General features: G+C 42.8%; 1 protein-coding gene across 2 annotated transcripts in view; it reads right to left on the bottom strand.

The window, feature by feature from the left end:
- LOC113155161 (semaphorin-6D-like) overlaps positions 1-20,410 on the bottom strand; it is a 120,076-nt gene that overhangs the window by 84,929 nt on the left and 14,737 nt on the right. For both annotated transcript variants that reach the window (XM_026349716.1, XM_026349717.1), the window contains exon 2: positions 11,660-11,806. The gene's annotated coding sequence lies outside the window, so the exon portion shown is untranslated. The remainder of the gene's footprint in view (positions 1-11,659; positions 11,807-20,410) is intronic.

Below are 20,410 nucleotides of genomic sequence, written 5' to 3'. Positions count from 1 at the left end.
CATGTGAGGTGAGCGTGCACGTTGTGTTTTAAGGGGGCTTAAGTCTTCATCCATTAGACAAATGAGAGGGCAGGAGGGAGGCTTCAAGTGGAAGACGGGCAGCAACACACAGTAATCAGTCTTCTGGACTAATCAGGATTTTTTAATGAACACAATCTCTCACTCGGAGGCTCCAGAACACACTGATTGAATTAGAGCAGAGCTCCAACTACAGCCTGGGGGAGGGAGCGGGGGACGATGGGAGAGGAGAGAGGCCGTAGAGGCAGCACAAACAGCCGAGCAGGTGACTCATGCATGGATTCGGTTTCAGTGCAAACGGGAGCTAAAAGCCGTCAGCTTCAGGGTCACTGCCGTCGGGGCACGGTGCCTTGCTCAGAAGCACTGTCAGAGCATTTTAATTAAGGAGGACGAGTTAATAACGCTCGTTCAGAAATTAGTCTCAGCTTGTTTCTGGGATCGATTGTTAAACAGGAAATAAGATGCAGCTTTCTCAGGTCTGTGGAGCCACAGAAGAAAAGAACAGTGTCGACGTTATTCAGTCTCAACGGGCTAATGCTAACTAGCAGCTGTCTGCAGATATCAGTTAGAAACACAAAGACAAGGAGCAGGTGAATTAGCATGCAGACTTCCCGCTCTCTTTGTGCTCGAGCTGATAATTGAAATGAATGTAGGTGCTCCAGTAGAAGCATGTGGTCCTGATAGCTGTATATAATAATGAGGTGGATTATCTGAATATGCATGACAATGACAGCGCTGCAGGTGGTGCAAGGATGTAATTATCTGTCTGAAATGGTTCAGACCTCAGAAATGTCAGTCGTGTGTTAGTGTTCCTGCGTTTTGGTGGAAGGAACTCAAACAATACCACTCAAACGTGTTGAAAATGTAGATTTAACTACATCTAATCAAAACTAATAATTCACTAAGACATATCTGGGACAAAATGACGTCATGATTTTATGGTGTGAACCTCCTGTTTGATGCCATGTTGACGGTCAGTCTGGCTGCTGATCCTCGCTCTGCAGGCTGTCTCTAAGCCAGTCTTTGATATCATTATGCACATGTTCATCACATTCATTCAGGTGGAACAGAGCTCTTCTCTTTAAATTCTGTCCAGCCTGGATCTCTGACTGCTGCTTTCAGTCGTCATCCAAACACAGACCCACCATGTACACTCACTGTGTCTTTATTTCTCCCTTTAGACTGAGGCCAGCAGCTCAGCGGGAGATTAAACTGCTGCAGACTGAGCTCATTTCCATGTGATTTAAATATTTGTCCCCTTAGTCTGAGCCTGATATCTGAATCTGATCAAACTAAAATAGCTTCTCTAAGTATCTCTGAGCAGTTTCTGCGACTGCCCCATCTCCTCACACACAAGGATTTTAACTTTAAATATGTGGAAGTCCCAGAATATCAGTTTCCTGCATGAGCCAAGCCTTTAATCTCAAACCTCCGAGTTTCACACGGTGTCTCTCATGTTGATGAGAGATAATGGTTGTTGGCCTCAGTCTGCAAATTGACTGAGGTTTATAAATCATTTCTGATGCTGAGATAATAGTTTGAGAGTCTGAGAACTGCTCATGCTGCAGGTAATGAGTTTTTCTTTGTCAGCATTTTGGAAGAATTCTTCAAACTTTAAAAAGCACATTTTGACTGTGGGCATGTTTCGAATGATCTTCAGCTTCAGAGTGTTTTCACTGCAGCTGACACAGTGATGAATTATCTCACGTCACAACTCTTGATCGGACATTTTCACCAGTGAGTTCTTCAGACGTCACTTTGTTCAGAACACGTCCAACGAGACACTGAAACATGAGCAGTCAGACCATCAGTGGGTTGAACACAGTTCATCTAAACCACATCATGTTGAAAGTCAATAACTGAATACAGCGAGTCTGAAGGTCCTAAACCTTTCTCACGTTATCTTATTTGTCCTGTTGAAATTATCTGGATTATAAACTAAGGATCCAGCTGGAGCTGTGCCCTTTGGGTGTAATGGCGGTTCCCTTTGATTCGATATCTGGTGTAACGGGGTGAAGAGCAGGGACTCACCAGGTGGTTTGTTCCTCATTTGTGTGCTCATTTAATATTCTTTTGCTTTTTAGTACTAACAAACTATAAAATAGGCCCAAGTTGTAATGAAGCAGAATCATCCTCTAACTGCAGCACGGAGTCATTTCTCAGACTATAATGAAGCAAAGAGACAGTGAGGACCCTCCACAAGGAGGAGTTCAAAGTCCCGATTGAACCTCTTAAGTCCTCATCTGACAAAATGGGAACACTTTAACAGACCGGACCCTCTAGACTTCACCGACGTTGAAAGATCACCTTCAGGTAATGATCTTTCTTTCCTGTTTTTTTAAAAACTCCCATGTGAGCTGGAGCACATCTACCATTTAGAATAAGGAGTTTCTGCTCAGCTCCAGTTTTCTGGGGCAGACAGAAAACTTTGGCCCACTCAAAATTTGGGACACTGTATAAAAAACAAATGAATAATACGTGCTCAAAGTGGGCCACCTCCAAGACCAAATGACCAGTGGGAGGTTTAGAAAATCCTCCCTGAACACTCAATCTACCGTCCTTCATTTCCACTCCGTCAGACAGAAGAGCAGCAGACGTGTGACGCAGGGGTTTTGTTTTCGAGCTGCTCGGGAAACGAGGTCAAAGACTGAGATGGAGCTCTAAACTTTCAGGGTGAAAAAGAGGTCGACGTGGGACAAAAAGCAGGTGTGAAGATGTGTTGTCATTAACCTGGATCGATGTTGACTTTGACAGATGACGTCTGTCCACCCACTTGGACGTTATCACCCCATTAAACGGCTGTGGACGTTATCAGGACCATAGATGTGGGCTGTAGAGCTCCATCTCTGAGACGGCTCAGTAGGCCGTTATGGAGCGATAACAACTGATAACAGTCATTTAATGGAGTGATGCACTTCATCAGTCGGCTGACTGTCTCACCCCTTCAACCGTTTTATGTTGATCTGGTGTTTCACTGGGGCGGGCGTCTGTAAAACCAGTAATATGATCAGGAGTCACTACAATGGCAGCAGGGACGCTCCTCGTCTTTATATTTGGTAGTTTTACGTTTGAATCAATAGAACTTTTCTGACATATCTAATGGTAACAGAGACACATGAAGGTGTTGTTTGAGATTTGTAAAGCAGATTTCATCCACTCTTACTGGGATTTTCTGGTTCTGTGACTGACAAAGAGGGAGAAGAGCAGTCATCCCTCTGAACTGTCTGTGGTTTATGGAGAAAGGAAGTTCAAAGGTTACGTAGAGACCCTCATCACCAAAATACTTTCACACAGCAGCACACGTTTTATCCCTAATGGACACACAGAGTCAGGTCAGAAGGTTTCAGGGCGTTTTCCAGTTGAAGGGACAGAGACTGGAGGGAAACTGGGAGGAGGTCAAATCTTATCGGGTTTAATCCACAGACAGACGAACAGAGCCTCCCTTCCCCTGCCAACTGCTCAAGGACACACACACACACACACACACGAGGAGATTAACCCCTTCAGCCTTCTAATGTCTCAGAAACAAGACCACGTCTACAAGTCCTGTGTACGTGTCTCACTCTTCTATGTTCAGAAACCATTAAAAACACATCAACAAAGACGTGTTCATCACCACGAACACACAAAAACACACACACGCTTATTTCCAATCATTCACCCACTTCTGCACCATGTGGAGCTGAAAATAGTCCAACAAACGCATCCTCTTCTCCTATTTGTCGAAACAGCTGCTTTCCTAAAGTGAAACTGTAAAGTTGAGAGACGTTGTGGGTCCAGGACTTCTCCTGCATGCAGGTTTGATTTCTAGGTTTTATTTCTGCCTAGAAAAGATCTTAAGTGTGTTAAATGTTTAAGCTCCTTAACTACTGATACTCTCATTCCAAATGCACAGAACAGAAACTCAGCTACTGTCGGTCACAGAATCACACACATTCAGAAAAAATGGTTTTGTGAATTTACATTTTAGTCATTTAGCAGACGCTTTTATCCAAAGCGACTTACAAGTCATTACAAGGTACAAAGGTAGGCAGGGCAGCGTGAGGAGGTCTTGCCTAAGGACCCCTACTGGTGTTAGGCCACAGCTGGGATTCGAACCCCAGTCTCCCACATGGGAGGCGGTGATGTTACCACTACACTAACCAGCCGCCACTGAATCACTGATTACCTCACTGATTACCTCTTCTTCCAGCTTCTGTGGGGCCAACACAGTTTATCACATATTTATTTATCACTCCAGGAACAAAAATACTTGAAAAAGAAAAGGAAGTGACTGGTTCCTGGTTACACTGGGACCAGGATCACCTCAGACCAGCGTGTCTCAGAGCCAAGTTCGACTTTGAGATCATGTGTTCAGTGTGTTTTGAGCTGCTGCAGTCATAAATCTGCTGTTGTGTATCTGTGCTGTTTCACTGTGCAGCAGGGCATCTCTGGCCTTCAGCAGGACTGAGATCAGATAATCCCCTGCTGGTCTTAATCCCTGACCCAGGAGAGGGCAAGAGAAAAGAGGACTGAGCGCCCCTCTTATCTGGTAAATGTTTAGGGTGTAACAGACTTCACCTGAATCCATCTGCAATACATTAAAACAACCGAGGGAGAGACAGAGAGAGAGAGAGAGAGGGAGAGATGTGCTTCGTCCTCTGAGAACTATTTTACATTTGTTTCCAGAAAAAGAACAAATCAGGAAATATACTCCAACAACAATAGAAATCACAGAAACTCTGATACTGAGATATGAGAATTAATGTACACGATGGATCAGATATGAGATTCAAAGACAACACAACATCCTTTAGTGAAGATGGTCGATAAAAGCAGAGACACAACAAACTGACGTCAAGGAATAAGATGTGACTGAAAGTGGAGCAGACTGAGGTGGATGACGAGTCCACAAAGTGCAGGACTGAGCTGGACTCTAGAGTCCTGTGAGTGGTTGGGTTCAGGTAAGTGAGGTGAGATATTAAGCACACGTCCTGTTAGAGGTTAGTTATAGATGTAGTTCAAACATGGAGACGTCCATCGTCTGTGCAGCTCTGTGTTGCTCTCAGAACATACTGATAATAGGCTGAAGGCTCTCGTCGTGTTCAGTTTGTTGACAGAAACTGTCTCTCTTCAGAACTAACACTGGGACAGGAAATGAGTCTTATTCCTTTTCATTTTTACAGCCGACCCTTCTGGCTCAAACATCGCCAACACAAAACTGGTTCTTGCCAAACTCTGGTTTTATTGACAGCTTTAAATCCCACTTTCCACGCTGCCAAATAAAAACACTCCTCTGCAACCAAAACACCAAATGCTGCTTCGGTTTCCGTCCCTTCTTTTTGGATCTTTCTCTTCGTCCCGTCCTGTGTCGGTTATGATGGAGAAGCTGATGCCAAATAGCACCCTCGTCAACAGGCCAAGAGTCACCAAAAAAAAATCCCTCATCAAATGTATTCACACCAACTCCTACGAGCCTGTTTGCTTCTTAATGTTTTCTGCTCAACATGCTGCTGAAAAACGAATAAAGCAGAACATGATCAACATGAATCAGCATCAGTCAATGAACAGCAGCTCGGACAAACGGATCCTTTAGATTTCATTAGATTTTTAGGACTAAACTCATCACATCAGACAGATAAATATCAATTTCCAGCCTTTTAGTGAAGAAACTGACAGATGTAGCTAATACTGAGAGTCGCACTGTGTTGTCTTTATGTCTTTGTGTTGTCTTCATGTTGTCTTTATGTTGTCTTCATGTTGTCTTTATGTTGTCTTTATGTCTTTGTTTTGTCTTTATGTTGTCTTTATGTCTTTGTGTCGTCTTTGTGTTGTCTTTATGTCTTTATGTTGTCTTTATGTTGTCTTTATGTTGTCTTTATGTCTTTATGTTGTCTTCATGTTGTCTTTATGTTGTCTTTATGTTGTCTTTATGTTGTCTTTATGTTGTCTTTATGTTGTCTTTATGTTGTCTTTATGTCTTTATGTTGTCTTTATGTTGTCTTTATGTTGTCTTTATGTCTTTATGTTGTCTTTATGTTGTCTTTATGTTGTCTTTATGTCTTTATGTTGTCTTTATGTCTTTATGTTGTCTTTATGTTGTCTTTATGTCTTTATGTTGTCTTTATGTTGTCTTTATGTCTTTATGTCTTTGTGTCTTTATGTTGTCTTTATGTTGTCTTTATGTCTTTATGTCTTTATGTTGTCTTTATGTTGTCTTTATGTTGTCTTTATGTTGTCTTTATGTCTTTATGTTGTCTTTATGTTGTCTTTATGTCTTTGTGTCTTTATGTTGTCTTTATGTTGTCTTTATGTCTTTATGTCTTTATGTTGTCTTCATGTTGTCTTTGTGTCTTTTTGACTCTTACTGAAGAAGACACAGGAGTAAATATCTGCCGTTAGTCCGTCCCATTATAATGAGGTCACCAGTGTGTCGGCTGGAAATGAACAGATCATTTTCCACTATAAATAGCTGAATAAGCATTTTGGTGTCATTGCTCTAACTTGTTAAAGAAACCATGAATCATGCATCATTTCATTTCGTCTTCAATATTCAATTACCAACAATTAATTGGCACAGGTAACAGTGTTGAGAGCAAAGACGCATCGGAGGAATGTGACTACGTAAGAGAGAAGAAGACAGACGCCTCAGTGAATCACAATTCATCTGTCTTTAATATGTGAGGACGAGAGAGAGAGAGTAACACAGAAAGAGAGAGAGGAAGATCTAATTATCCAGAAAACATTTTGAAGCTATGTGACAGAAAGAGAGCACTTTGTGGTAATAACAGGAGAGCAGACAGACTGTGTGACAGAGAGAGAGACATAAAGACGTACAGAGGGAGAGAGAGAGAGAGCTTTGTATGGATAACAACGAACCGAACCGACTGTCAGATGAGAGAAGAAGAAGAAAAAAGCTTCACTCTGAGGTTTGGTTTTCTGCTCGTATGACGTCGTTGTGAGACGACTGTTCATCTGCAGCACGTTGTGACCCAAATATCAGAACATCACACAAGAAAGAAAACGCACAACATCTTCTTCTACACTGAGATTTCAAGTCCTTCATTTGCCTGAAGTGAAAGGTCCATTTCTCTGAAATGTGTGGTAGGAAACACTAATTAAGGCAGAAGGCTCAAGAGGACACATGGAGAAGAAGGTACGAATTGGTGCTTAGGTGTAATCAATGATCTGCTTACATGGTGAGGACAAAAGCAGGAGGGGACAGGAAATAACCTGGGTGAAGTCGTTAATATGAGCGCTGTGAGAGGAACTGTGTGAATCAAAGAAATACATGGTGCTGGATTTAGTTTTAAATGGACTTGACCTAAAAACGAGGCCACATCGATCCATGTAACGACCTCTGATGTCATCCAGCTGCTCCTCTCAGCTCATAGTAGTAGAGTGGTGAGTGTCTGCAGCCTTTGTCCTGAACACGATCTCTGAAAAGCAGCTGATTAGAAACTGAGTTACACGCTGACATGGCAGAGTGATCGGAGTTCTGTAATCCACTACCAGATTACAGTAACCAGGTTACAGGAAAGCCGACAGTAACCTGGTCATTTGAGTGCATGTAAACGCCCTGTGATAGATGTAGATGATGTAGATGTGTGGCGCCGTCCGCCCAGTAGTATTATGACCTCTGTATTGTAATCGTGATACTAAACCTTTAACAGAACAAACTGAAACCACCATCTTCAAACTCTGCTTTTAAAAAGTCAGATAATTAAGAAACTCCATAAAAAGCAACAGGAGCTGCAGCTTTGATGTAGCTCTCACGGTTTAGAATTAGAATGAAGAAATGTAATATTTGCCACCGTATTATTTCTAATAACTGACACTTCTGCTCCTCTCACACCTCTCTGCTGTCACACTAATTCAACACATTTAAAGTGAGGCGACAAACAGAAGCAGACAGAGATAAGACAGACAAACATTTGGAGGCAGATATCAAAGCTGCTCTCAGCGAGCGTCTGACGAGCCAAAGTAAAAATAGGAGGTAGGTCGATGTTAGGACGAGAACACGCTGCTCCTGTCAAACTCAACACTCAATCTCAAAACCGGCACACGGTTTTATTATCGTCTCTGTTTCAGGTATAAACAGAGCTAAACTCTCATTTCCTGTCTGCCCAGAGAGGAACAGCTTCTGGAAACATGGGATGATTCCGAAAAGGGAAGTCAAACTGAAATTCTCCTGAAGATCCAACAATGAAATGTTCCTGAGATGAGAAATCACAACGGACCTGGTGATTCGCTGACCTTTTATTGTTAGAGAGGTATCGAGGTGGAATGAGGACAAAGTCGACCACTGGAGCTGTCACCTGGATTTCACCTGGACTGAAGGAGAAGTCGGAGCTGTCAAACACTTAAACTGCTCATCTGCAGCTGAGCCCAGACTGCAAACAGTGTTTTAGTGAACAGCTGTGTGAATCCAGCATCTGAAAGACTGGCTCCTCTGTAGGTGAGAAAACAGGGAGCTGTGATGACGGCAGAGTGAGCGGCTTCGTTCAAACCGCCAGTGTTTGTAGTGAAAACAGAATTCCCTGATATAGTTAAATGACTAAACTTGCTAAACTTGTTAAACTGCTTCAAAACTGTTAAACTGACAAACTTTTAACGTCAAGCTCGTTGAAAAATATCACACAAAAAGCTGAAGATGTTGATTTAAAGTCTGAAAAATGACTAAAATGAGAGAGAAGAAGGAAGTGGAGCTTAAAGTGCAGCCTTAAAATGACCCCACACACTCTGTAAAGTTTATGTTTGCAGCTTTTCCAATGAACAAAACTTTGCAGTGAAGCTGAGGCATGAAGAAAGAGCTGGCTGAGAGTCAGAAAAGCTTCCAGCGTTGAAAGCACCGACATGCAAAAACATCAACCTGCTAAATCAACACCTAAGTGTCCTAGATACAACACACACACACACACACACACACACGCACACACGCATACCCTGAGGACTGCAACAGCAACATACCTCAACCTAAGATGAACCCAAGTGTAAATTTGATGAAAACATCGACTGTAGATGTTCAACACACAGCACTACCTTCGCATTCTGTAAAGTCATGAACTCAAACCGTGTCTTCACAAACGTTCCATTAAACATCAACAATAATCACGTTCCCAGAATCTCCTGAAGCTGAACCTGAACCTGAAGCTGAACCTGAAGCTGAAGCTGAAGCTGAAGCTGAACCTGAACCTGAACCTGAAGCTGAACCTGAACCTGAACCTGAAGCTGAACCTGAAGCTGAAGCTGAACCTGAACCTGAACCTGAACCTGAACCTGAACCTGAAGCTGAACCTGAACCTGAACCTGAAGCTGAACCTGAACCTGAAGCTGAACCTGAAGCTGAACCTGAACCTGAACCTGAACCTGAACCTGAACCTGAACCTGAACCTGAACCTGAAGCTGAAGCTGAACCTGAACCTGAACCTGAAGCTGAACCTGAACCATCTTCTGGTCGCCAGCAAAAACAAAAACAAGCGCTCACACACCTCGGAGGCGACACAGTGTGTGTAGCCCACATATAATCATCCAATCCTGATGAGGAACCACAGGAACCAGACACCGAGGATGAAGTGTCGCACGTCGTTAATTAACGTGCTGATTAGTAAATGACGGCTCCCACGTGCGCTCAGCTGTCCTGACCTGACCTGACCTGGCACTGCTGATAAATATGACCTGCACCTCTTCGTCAAACTCTGAGTTTTCCTCTTGTTTTTCTTGTTATCATGCAGATTTATGCAGCGACAGACTCCAAACAGCGCGATCACGTGACTGAAGTGAGGAGAAACTCAGAGAAACTCGTTACACTGAAAATCAGCTTGTCACTAAGAGACGCCACATTATTGTCAGCTTGTTTCTGACATCTCCAAACTACACACAGCAAATATGTTGTGTCCATTAGCACAAAGTGAAACCCGCTGGTTTCTGCAGCGTCTTCTAGTTTCTGTGCTGTTCTCACGTCTGTGCAGTGAGAACAGCTGATCACACTGTTACTGTCACTTCTTCTTCTCCGTCATGATGTTCCTGGTTTTACATTGAGACTTCGTTCACAATGAAGATGGTTGAAAACAAAAGTGCAGTTCAGTTCATATATATACATATCCCGATCTTATATCAAGACTTATCACAGCTACTTTATATTGTTCTGTTGTGTTTTCACAGTTTAAACCATGACTTTATATTTATATTCACATCGCTGCACCGAGGCCACGTCGACGTGTGGACCACGAGGAGCTGGGAACAACTCACCATCCCTGTGATCAGTGAACACTCTGCTCTACTTCCATGATCCACCAGCAGAGATCACCTGCAAGTCTTCTGTTCTGCTGCTCCCAACATGCACGTGACAGTTTGGCCTCCCTGAGTCTGTGTTGTTCTCTGATACTGTTCACATATCAGCTGAGGACTTTCTCTCTGTGTGTGTGTGTTTCGTATTGTCGTCATGCTGGAGAAGCTCTTATCTCTCATCCAGATTAATAAGAAATGTGCGTGTTCAAGTTCTTGCAGGTCTTTAACCTCAACTTTTCCCGTGGGATCTGTGCATCGCCCTGAGGAAAACACACTCAGCCTGAAGCACCCACACTGAACACATGCTGCGGTGTTTACTCATCAATTTCTGGCTGCAATCTGTCACGTCCCAGATGCAAACACACACACATCTGAACCAGAGTTTGAACATGTCTATCCTGCACTGATCTCTCTAACATGTCCCTGGATTCTATAGAAATTCGACAGAGTGTGTTTACAGAGTGTGAGGCCGCCTGTTCTCAGAAAATAGAGAAACCAGGAAAACTTTGACCTGATTTTGGGTCATTTTGTCCTTTTCTGACAGCACTTTTATTAAAGTATAAATAATACATTTCCTGTGCAGCTGGCACCAAAACTCTCAATTTGTACCAGTACGATTAGTTTGAACCTGAGCACAGGAAGCAGGTCAGTGGAGGCCATTTATCAGACTGTCAGAGGAAATATACAACAGAGGGGAAATGTCTTTGTTTTCCTGCTCTGACCTTCTTTTCAATTAAATCCTTTTTCTTGTTTATCGCTCTCTGTCTCTGAACTTCTGCTCTTTGTCTCTCACTATTTGTGCTTTGACTTATCGTGTGTTGTCTTCAGCCTGTTTCCCATGAAATGTCTCAGTCAGAGATTATTTGATTTAGCAATTTACTCACCTGAACTGTGCATTGTTTAAAAACTAAATTCCTAATATCCAAAGGCTTAAATGAGATATTCATCTGATTTTAAAGAGTGGGAGTGAAATATTTGACTATTTCTGACATTTCATTGGTGGATTTTTGTTTGAGTACAACACATATTCAGGCCTTTTACAGCTATAACCCAGATTTGATATGAGTGAAAGGATTCAGCTTTGTAGAGTTTTGGGGTTTAAAGAGAATTACAGACTCACATTTACACAACATATTTAGAGGAACTTCTTAATTTGTTAATTAAAATCATCTTAGCTGTTTATTTAAGGTGCAAATTCAGAAATCTGGGAAAACATTGATCATTTATTATTAACGACTTTTATGTGTCGTCCTCCTGAAAGGATCTTATTTACATCAGTATCAACATCTTCAAGGTGTTTGACCTGTATTTTTATTTTGCACTTTAAAAAAGTAAATGAATCCAGTTTTAGAAAAACGGCATCCCTCCTTACCTTGAATTCAGGACCGTCCAATCCAATGCAGCTTCACAGGAAGGCCACAAAGTGAGGGAGCAATGTCCAAGTCCTGGTAGAGAAGAAGAAGCTCAGACTCCACTTGTCGTCCAGACCAGGACCTGATTAAGTCCTGTGCTTACAGATCTGTTGAGAGAAAGTGAAGAGGAGTGAGGAGCGAAGGCAGCAGGTCTGACTCATCTTTACCCCAATCCATTGTGGGCTGGGTGCAGGATTCCCTGAGAACTGGGACACACTGGGATCAGACTACAGCAGATTTAGGATCAGGTTCACACACAGACTGAGGCCCAGTGCAGGAGAATCTAAAACCGAAGGTTTGTGCTCGATACTCTGGTTTCTTTTATTAAATTCATACAAACTTTACACTAAACATTCAAACAAGTTATTTTACTGAACGCTGTTGGTGAACAGCTGTTTTCTTACATTTAAAACCTGAAGAACAGCAGAAGAACTTGTTCTTCTTTCTGTTGCAGTAACTTGTCTGTGTGGTCCCACTTGACTTCAGGACTTAACACGAAAACTAAAATCTACATCATCTCAGAAAATGAGCCAATCACACAATCAGCTTGGGTTCTACAGTATATCAGAGCGCCCCCCCTCCCTGACTGACAGTCAGAACTCCCACTCTGAAATGGAGCAATGACTGTGTAGATGGTTGTTAGTATTCCTGCTGTATAGTCAGGGAGCCTCTCAGAGACCTTTGACGTCCAGAACATAAGGAAGAGCAGAAAACGAAGAATCTCCATCAACATCACCTGAAGCTCAAACTGTTCAGTGTCACTTCTGTGTTCCGACACTTTAAAGCCAAAGATGCAGAGCAGTGTTGGAGTTGTGGTCTTTGAGCTCCTGCTGCAGTTTAATCATCCTTCTCAGTAAATGATGGAGGAATAATTTGAACTTTATTGCTGACAAAATGTTGTAAAGCTGAAGTAACTGCGTAGCAGATGATGGTATCAGGGAGAAAGACTCAACTGGATTCTAACAGTTTGAGGGAAAAGACATAAAACCATCCGACTGTGGGAAACTCAACTCTGCAGCTCAATTTGCAGATGTTAAATTTTGGATGTGGGAGCAGGGACGACACAGGCCGTCTCCTTCCTCTCGTTTGTATAGTTTTTATGTTTCAGCTATTTCACATTACTTGCAACATATTTCACTGTGTTTCTACCACAACCCAGACTCTGTCCTGGATCTCAGCACTAATTAGCTGCTTAATTAGAAAATGAAGACTTGAACACCGAGCTCGCGGTGGTTTGACTTTTTCTGAAGTAAGAAACAGTGGAGTCTGAGAAAAGGTTTGATTATTTCTGTCCGTACAGTTTATCAAGGAGACTCATACATTTCAACTACAACTACTTATTACACGTGGATAAATAAAGTAACAGACGAGCAATAAAAACTTTAAGTTCACCCGGAGTGTTTCATAAAACCACTGTGTAATCCAACACACCACAGCAGCTTGAGGCTCCTGCAGCTTCGACACACATAATTCTCTGAAGCGTTTCTGTTGCACATCTTTGAACCACACACACTGAATTTGATTACGTTTCGTGATTGATGAACTTTGTCACAGTCGACAGCTCATAGACAAATTCCAGCAGCAGCACATAAAACAATGCTCCATTCCTCCCTCAGCTCTGTGCAGCATAAAGATTCAGTGACCATGACTGACACACACAGTGTCCACATGCCATTACCCAGCAGCCCTTGCAGCACAGGTATGACCTGTGAGCACACAGTGAACAAGGCTGACCTGAAACCTGCTGCACGTTTTCACTCTGAAACACGTGATGAGACTAAATCTAGTTTCTCCATCAACGATTGAGACTCTTCATGAACACATGACCACACGGTTTGCTGCTGACGTCTAGTTGGATCAAGTGGCCCCAGCTCTCAACCACTGTGAGGAGGAGCTTCATTCACTGCTCTGATCCAACGTCATTAGATTAGGAGATCAACACTAAAACATGATGGTAACAGTAGCGACAACATGACACACTTCCTCTGCTGTATGTGAAAAAGATGTGTAACCAGTGTCAGGGCTGCTAAATTAAACAAGTGACTGGTTTCCTTGTCTGGCCATGTGCCATGACTACTAGACTACAATAGCACAACTTATCTCCTTAGTCAAATGATATTTGAATTTCCATATGAGTATGAAATAGTGGTTCATCAGCCGAGGTCAACAAGGCAAAGCAGCGATAAGGCAAACAGACAACACATCTCCCCAGACGTCACTCTGAAGGACGCATGCACAACAGCAACACTAGGATTAATTGACAATCAACAGTTCCGCTCACTCATGATTAGTGATGAAGAACTGAGCCCGAGCAAGCCTGCAGTCAGACTGAAGCTGAGCTCTACATCGCCAAAACGCCGGCAGCAAGCAGCTCGGTGAAGCAATAAAGAGCCACTCGTCAGAGCAGAATACAGAATGAAGAGCCTCCATCATTAAGTGTGCAAATGAAGCTATTATCTAAGATAAGCCAGTCACTTTCTGCTCTCTACACCTCTTTGCTGCTCCTGAGGCTACGCTGGGGTCTAGAGGGCATCGAGCGATGAGGATATGGACAGCAGGGCCCGGAGCTTCAAAGCTCATCCACCCATCAATCATCACAGGGCAGAGACCTTGGAGAGAAGTGGCAGTCGGCTGCAGCTGTCAGTGGAAATAACGGAGAAGTGCGTTTGGGTGGCGAGGAAGAGAGTTGAGTTATGGCCGACGGTGGCCGGCAGGTTTGAGCAAATGAGCCGAAAAAGGCTTCAGAGAGGTTTAGATGAAGAGTGAGGAAGCTGGACAGAGTGAGACTGGAGAACTGAAGATGATGACAGACAGAAAGAGAGACACGGCAGTGTGAAGTGTGAGCTCGGTGAACAGGTGCGTGCAGAGGTGATGCACACACAGACGCAAATTCCTGCTTCATGCAAACGCGTTGGTCGGCTCCGATTTGATTGTGATTTGATTGCTGGCGTGCAGCTGGGGAAATCACATGCTTCCAAAAAGCTCCCAGAGTGATTTTCCTCCACGTTTGCGTTTGTTCCTCGTGAAAATCAGACGTCCTGCTGGCTGCAAAGCAAAGCTCAAAATGACAAATGATGACTTGACAAAAAACGGAACAGGAGGAGGTCGCGCAATCTGTGATTTAAATAATATGATTATGAGGAGTAATAACTAATGATTGTATTTAACAGAAATGAAGCTCAGCACCACACCAGAAACAAAATCTAAAAACTACAGCAGCAGAGGAAGTGTTTCATCTTCCAGCTCCTGTAGTTTTAGTTCAACTGGAAACATTTCGCATTATTTCCTTAAAATAGTCTATTAGAAGATTTACAAGAGAGGTCCATTCAGTTTGGTAGAAATAATAATAATAATAATAATAATAATAATAATAATAATAATAATAAATAATAATAATAATAATAATAATAATAATAATAATAATTAAAAAAACTAATAATAATAATAATAATAATAATAATATTTAAAAAATAATAATAATATTAATTAACACAGTCATGTCTGTAACACAGAGTCATGTCTGTAACACAGCGTCTGTAACACAGAGTCATGTCTGTAACACAGCGTCTGTAACACAGAGTCATGTCTGTAACACAGAGTCATGTCTGCAACACAGTCATGTCTGTAACACAGTCATGTCTGTAACACAGCGTCTGTAACACAGCGTCTGTAACACAGAGTCATGTCTGTAACACAGAGTCATGTCTGCAACACAGTCATGTCTGTAACACAGAGTCATGTCTGTAACACAGTCATGTCTGTAACACAGAGTCATGTCTGCAACACAGCATCTGTAACACAGTCATGTCTGTAACACAGTCATGTCTGTAACACAGAGTCATGTCTGCAACACAGTCATGTCTGTAACACAGAGTCATGTCTGTAACACAGCGTCTGTAACACAGTCATGTCTGTAACACAGTCATGTCTGTAACACAGAGTCATGTCTGTAACACAGTCATGTCTGTAACACAGTCATGTCTGTAACACAGAGTCATGTCTGTAACACAGTCATGTCTGTAACACAGAGTCATGTCTGCAACACAGTCATGTCTGTAAGACAGTCATGTCTGTAACACAGTCATGTCTGTAACACAGAGTCATGTCTGTAACACAGAGTCATGTCTGCAACACAGTCATGTCTGTAACACAGTCATGTCTGTAACACAGCGTCTGTAACACAGTCATGTCTGTAACACAGAGTATTGTCTGTAACACAGCATCTGTAACACAGTGATGTCTGTAACACAGTCATGTCTGTAACACAGTCATGTCTGTAACACAGAGTCATGTCTGTAACACAGCGTCTGTAACACAGCGTCTGTAACACAGTCATGTCAGTAACACAGAGTCATGTCTGTAACACAGAGTCATGTCTGTAACACAGTCATGTCTGTAACACAGTCATGTCTGCAACACAGTCATGTCTGTAAAACAGTCATGTCTGTAACACAGCGTCTGTAACACAGCGTCTGTAACACAGCGTCTGTAACACAGTGATGTCTGTAACACAGCGTCTGTAACACAGTCATGTCTGTAAAACAGAGTATTGTCTGTAACACAGCATCTGTAACACAGCATCTGTAACACAGTCATGTCTGTAACACAGTCATGTCTGTAACATAGAGTCATGTCTTTAACACAGAGTCATGTCTGTAACACAAAGTCATGTCTGTAACACAGAGTCATGTCTGTAACACGGTCATGTCTGTAACACAGTCATGTCTGTAACACAGAGTCATGTCTGTAACACAGCGTCTGTAACACAGCGTCTGTAACACAGTCATGTCAGTAACACAGAGTCATGTCTGTAACACAGAGTCATGTCTGTAACACAGTCATGTCTGTAACACAGCGTCTGTAACACAGAGTAATGTCTGTAACACAGTCATGTCTGTAACACGGCGTCATGTCTGTAACACAGTCATGTCTGTAACACAGCGTCTGTAACACAGAGTAATGTCTGTAACACAGTCATGTCTGTAACACAGAGTCATGTCTGTAACACAGCGTCTGTAACACAGAGTAATGTCTGTAACACAGTCATGTCTGTAACACGGCGTCATGTCTGTAACACAGTCATGTCTGTAACACAGCGTCTGTAACACAGAGTAATGTCTGTAACACAGTCATGTCTGTAACACAGAGTCATGTCTGTAACACAGAGTCATGTCTGTAACACAGTCATGTCTGTAACACAAAGTCATGTCTGTAACACAGAGTCATGTCTGTAACACGGTCATGTCTGTAACACAGTCATGTCTGTAACACAGAGTCATGTCTGTAACACAGCGTCTGTAACACAGCGTCTGTAACACAGTCATGTCAGTAACACAGAGTCATGTCTGTAACACAGAGTCATGTCTGTAACACAGTCATGTCTGTAACACAGCGTCTGTAACACAGAGTAATGTCTGTAACACAGTCATGTCTGTAACACGGCGTCATGTCTGTAACACAGTCATGTCTGTAACACAGCGTCTGTAACACAGAGTAATGTCTGTAACACAGTCATGTCTGTAACACAGAGTCATGTCTGTAACACAGCGTCTGTAACACAGAGTAATGTCTGTAACACAGTCATGTCTGTAACACGGCGTCATGTCTGTAACACAGTCATGTCTGTAACACAGCGTCTGTAACACAGAGTAATGTCTGTAACACAGTCATGTCTGTAACACAGAGTCATGTCTGTAACACAGCGTCTGTAACACAGAGTAATGTCTGTAACACAGTCATGTCTGTAACACGGCGTCATGTCTGTAACACAGTCATGTCTGTAACACAGCGTCTGTAACACAGAGTAATGTCTGTAACACAGTCATGTCTGTAACACAGAGTCATGTCTGTAACACAGAGTCATGTCTGTAACACAGTCATGTCTGTAACACAGAGTCATGTCTGTAACACAGCGTCTGTAACACAGTCATGTCTGTAACACAGAGTCATGTCTGTAGCACAGTCATGTCTGTAACACAGCATCTGTAACACAGTCATGTCTGTAACACAGAGTCATGTCTGTAACACAGAGTCATGTCTGTAACACAGTCATGTCTGTAACACAGCGTCTGTAACACAGAGAAATGTCTGTAACACAGTCATGTCTGTAACACAGAGTCATGTCTGTAACACAGCGTCTGTAACACAGTCATGTCTGTAACACAGCGTCTGTAACACAGTCATGTCTGTAACACAGCGTCTGTAACACAGAGTAATGTCTGTAGCACAGTCATGTCTGTAACACAGCGTCTGTAACACAGAGTCATGTCTGTAACACAGAGTCATGTCTGTAACACAGAGTCATGTCTGTAACACAGTGTCTGTAACACAGTCATGTCTGTAACACAGAGTCATGTCTGTAGCACAGTCATGTCTGTAACACAGCGTCTGTAACACAGAGTCATGTCTGTAACACAGAGTCATGTCTGTAACACAGAGTCATGTCTGTAACACAGAGTAATGTCTGTAACACAGCGTCTGTAACACAGTCATGTCTGTAACACAGTCATGTCTGTAACACGGAGTCATGTCTGTAACACAGAGTCATGTCTGTAACACAGTCATGTCTGTAACACGGAGTCATGTCTGTAACTCAGAGTCATGTCTGTAACACGGAGTCATGTCTGTAACACGGAGTCATGTCTGTAACACGGAGTCATGTCTGTAACACAGCGTCTGTAACACAGAGTCATGTCTGTAACACAGAGTCATGTCTGTAACACAGAGTCATGTCTGTAACACAGAGTCATGTCTGTAACACGGAGTCATGTCTGTAACACAGAGTCATGTCTGTAACACGGAGTCATGTCTGTAACACAGCGTCTGTAACACAGAGTCATGTCTGTAACACAGAGTCATGTCTGTAACACAGAGTCATGTCTGTAACACAGTCATGTCTGTAACACGGAGTCATGTCTGTTAAACTTTACGTTTGACAGGTATGTCGTGCAGCAGCCCGGTGACAGCCCGACATCCAGTGGGCATGGATGATGGAACCACAGAACAAAATGGAAATGACATTTGGATTCAAACATACAAACACGTGCAGCCTGAATCTAATCCAGAGGATGGAAAGCTGAGCAGCAGAGCTACACTGGTCCTGCTTCACACTCACACACTCTGCAGGCTCCACGGTGTAATACTCGTAAATCAGCTGCTGCTTCCTGCAGGAAAACTGTCAGAGCTGTCACCTCATGCAGATTTACTGTAGCAGTGTCAAAGCCACAGTGGGTTAACACGCTATGCACACGCTCTGCACACGCTCTGCACATGCTCCACGACCTGCATCCTTAAACCTGATAACTGGCCGTCAGCATGTAGCACACATTCCTGTGTCTGACACTGAAATGGACACTTACGAGTCTCTAAATTGAGACAATGCAGCTGAATTAATGGCATAGTGCTGCTGTGAGTATTAAGTGCTAACGAACGCGTCCGTGTCTACGTCAGACTGTGAGCGGTGAGACTGCTGCAGAGGTTTGTTGTGTCTACTGATCAAGCCACTGCCACTCACTTTCTCCACAACCAGGTATGAGGTGACTCACTCGTTCACCTGAAGTAGCCATTAGTGTGCTCACGGGGCTGAGCTATCCAGCACAAACACTAGTATTTAATCATTTACACGTCTCATTAAAAGAAAATGTGATGACAGGAAAACAGGAAAACTCTCTTAACAGTACATCGTATGAACGACAGAGCAACACCTGTGATTAACTAGGTGAAATATAACTGTAGAATAACTGGATTTAAATGTCAGTTAGATGTGTTACACACTAGGGACCAATTTCAATAGCCAGTTTCTTTTTGGATCAGGTTCAAAGTCTGAAAATACCCACATTCGTTAAAGCTCCACATCCAACAGTTCCTTTAATGACGCGTCAGTCACCTTCTGTTTGGTCCTGTTTTCATCCCTCTGACATAAAGAAAAGACTCAACAACACTGCAGCATGCGCCTTAGTTGAAATGTTTCTGCACAGTTTACCGTGTTAAAGTCAGAACATGAGTTACAGCTGGTGTTACGGTGTACTCTGTGTCCTGTCAGATTCTGCGATCGGCAGCAGAGCAACCTCCAGCTCACCTTCAGGTGACGGTGAGAACATCGAACAGAGATTCAACTGATCTGGTCTAAAAAAAGCAGAACTAAGATTGTGTTGTTTTTACTTTTTCTACATATGTCCAGAAGGATCATGGATCCTCCTGCAAGTGTTGACAGTAAACAAGTTAGAATCAGCAGACGCAGGTAGATTCTGCAGCAGAGCACGTCGAACAATGTTAACGGAGTCTAACAGCTGCAAATGCTGTTTTTAATCATCTATTAAAGATCTTTGCAAAACTGACTGAATACAATGGGAACCACCACTAACCCCGAACAAACGGTTTTCTGTTCCTGCCGCAGAAACAGGTAAATCTGCTGCTGCTTATTAACACACAGAGGAGATTAGGGCTCAATGGGCTAATCCACGCATTGTGAGGTTGTGTGTGTGTGTTGTAGAGAGTGAAAGAAGTCTGCTAAGATGACTGAAATAAAGGTCGTGGAACAAATCAAAAATAAGATATGACAAAAAAAGACAAGGCTGAGCCGCACACACTGAAACATCCACACACACACAGCTTGAGTGTGAAATGTGCTGCAGCCGCCCTGCACATGTTTGGCAGTAGGTAGATCCTCGTAGCTTGGAGGTCAGCCAAGTCGAACACACACACACACACAC

The sequence above is a fragment of the Anabas testudineus genome, chromosome 11 (genome assembly GCF_900324465.2).
Source record: "Anabas testudineus chromosome 11, fAnaTes1.2, whole genome shotgun sequence".
Classification (NCBI taxonomy): Eukaryota; Metazoa; Chordata; class Actinopteri; order Anabantiformes; family Anabantidae; genus Anabas; species Anabas testudineus.
The sequence above is the reverse complement of the archived record's forward strand: the minus strand, read 5'-3'. Positions and strand labels throughout refer to the sequence as shown.